The sequence below is a fragment of the Euprymna scolopes genome, chromosome 42 (genome assembly GCF_053919585.1).
Source record: "Euprymna scolopes isolate OS-2025 chromosome 42, ASM5391958v1, whole genome shotgun sequence".
Lineage (NCBI taxonomy): Eukaryota > Metazoa > Mollusca > Cephalopoda > Sepiida > Sepiolidae > Euprymna > Euprymna scolopes.
This window is the reverse complement of record NC_136523.1, coordinates 12,678,343-12,680,922: the sequence shown is the minus strand read 5'-3', so window position 1 is coordinate 12,680,922 and position 2,580 is coordinate 12,678,343. Positions and strand designations below refer to the sequence as shown.

The window sequence follows — 2,580 nt, the reverse complement described above, 5'->3', positions numbered from 1 at the left end:
AAGTTATCAAATTTAACAAATTTTCATTACTAATGATTATTATATTGTCCAATTTCTACTGTACACTCTTTAACCCTTATCATTGAGTGGCCTCTTAGCCTTGATAATGTGTTGATACCTATGAAAAAAAAAGAAAGAAAAAGTACAATGTGAACAAGTTCTAATTGAATCGTCCCCCTAAGTAATCAAAGTTACAAAATTCCCACTGTTTACTATGCTAAAATCACAATGACTAATGTATACCTATTAACCCTTATCCTTGAGTGGCCTCTGGGCCTTGATAAGTGGTGACACCCATGTAAAAAAAAAAAAACATCTTCCGGCATACTGACAGGACTTGTGGCGCAATGGATAACGCGTCTGACTACCGATCAGAAGATTCCAGGTTCAAATCCTGGCAAGTTCGTAATAATTTTAACTCTTTTTTTTAAACGAAGAAGCCACTACTTATCAAGGCCCGGAGGCCACTCGGGGATAAGAGTTATTGCGTGTACACTAATCAATGGGATAATATCGTAGTAATCGCTAGTAATAAAGTAATCTTTTATCCAACGTTTACTCATTATTTTTCCCCTTAGGGAATTTTTGTTTTGTGCATATGGCAATTTCTCACTCCATGTTCACAAGGTAAACTTGATGGTAAGACAATGTTGAGTGTACTCGATTTTATGTTTGACTCGGCACTAGTCATCAATAAAAAGGACATATCCAAAACATAATTATCATGTGTTCAGGAGATTTATAAGCGACCTTATCTATATATCTATAAAAGTGAACGTGTCTGTCTGTCTGTCTGTTTGTGTACATTTCCCTACGCAATAACTCTGTCAATTTTTAGTCTATAGACTCGAAATTTGAAATACTGGGTACTGAGATTTGGGAAAATCGATGTGACGGGTGTCAGCCAGAAATTTGGCTGTTAAGGGGTCAAATTTCAACGATTTGACCTTTAAGAACTCTACCAAACTCCTCCGACAATTTTGGGTCTAGACACTTGAAATTTTAGATATAGGTTCCCTGAACCTGGATCTAATTTAATAAAGTGATTTGAGCCCGAAACAATACATTTTAATGGGTCATAATACGGGTCAAATTAAAAAAAAAATTTACTCTTTTTTTTTTGTTCAGCATACACCTCCAAACACCCGGGCAACGCCGGGCTGAAATGCTAGTATATATATAAATGATAATGAGGAATTTGAAAAAAAATAAACCTTTGATTTATCACAAAGGAGTTAGAATTAAACTAGGAACATAGAGAAAGAAACGCTACAATCCAGGAATTTAGATATAAAATTGAGAATGGAATATTTATAAAATTGTTTGATAAAAGAAACTCTTTCCCCTTTCAAATAGTTCGTATGCCACATGAAAATATCGCATGTGTTTTACGGTAGCATTATGTCCGAGTTTTAAAGAATAGCTAGTGTTACCCTAAATTTGGTAAATAGATACTGGAAGTATATAATCTAAGTAATAAGAATAATTAAATTATTTGGTGAAAACACAAAAACAAACCACAAAAAACACAAAAAAAACACACACAAAAACACAAACAAAACAACACAAAAAAACAAAACACAAAAACACAAAAAAGAAAAAAAAACAAAAACAAAAACAAAACAAAACGAAAACGAAACATAAATAGTTAAATAAAGCATTTACTCGGTATCCTGATGCTTTTAAATCATGTTCTACAAGATAAATATCACCTGTCTATTTAAATGTATGTATGTATGTATGTATGTATGTCTGCCTAAGACTTTCGACAGGCGCGACGGATTTTCACGAGATTTATATCGGTTGGAAGCACGACCCTTTTGACGAAAAATATCGAGACATTAGCTAAATATATTAATTCCTACACCCTCAACTGGGCACTTTAACAGGGAAGGGTCGATTTTTTTCCGCCGATATTTTCGAAAGTCAGCCCCTCTTTTCGAATGACTAGCCTTTATTTGTACCTTCGCCACTAACAGTTTGGCGATGGACGTAACGGCAAAAAACGTCGCTTTTTTAACGTTTTTTTTCATTGGCGGTGCGGGTTCGAGCCTGCCTGCCTGCCTGCCCACTACCTTTTTTTTTTTTGTTCAACACACCTTCAAAGCCCTGAGCAACGCCGGGCACCAGGCTAGTATCAAATAAACCAAAGTAGATTAATAGACAATATTCAGAACCACGAGTAATCTATAATCTATTTAAAAAATGTATATATCTGAACAATACAAATAGAATAGTGTAAAAAAAAAAGATATATTTAAATTATATTTAGTTTTATACATACATTTTTATTAACTAACTAGCGGGGGTACCTGGCGTTGCCCGAGTGTTTGTTTCCGAAACGGGGGAGTTTAAAAAATGTTATGGTAGGTAAATAGGAAGGATCAAACCCGGAGTCATGAGTAAAAGTAGGAAAATACAGTGTGAAAAAAAACAAAAACATCTGCAACGTTAACAGTTCGGCCACCAAGAAAAGTCCATTCCAGTTGTTTAGGAAAAAAAAACAAAAAAAAAAAACGACTACGGTAGGTCGGCGCGAACGTGAAAATATAATGTGAATTGTCCAACACGCTAACCACT

General features: G+C 34.7%; 1 non-coding gene across 1 annotated transcript; it reads left to right on the top strand.

Moving 5' to 3' along the window:
• The first annotated feature begins 333 nt into the window (after positions 1-333).
• On the top strand, positions 334-406 carry Trnag-acc (transfer RNA glycine (anticodon ACC)). Its single transcript has one exon. It is a non-coding gene; the product is annotated as a tRNA-Gly (tRNA).
• The last annotated feature ends 2,174 nt before the right edge of the window (positions 407-2,580 follow it).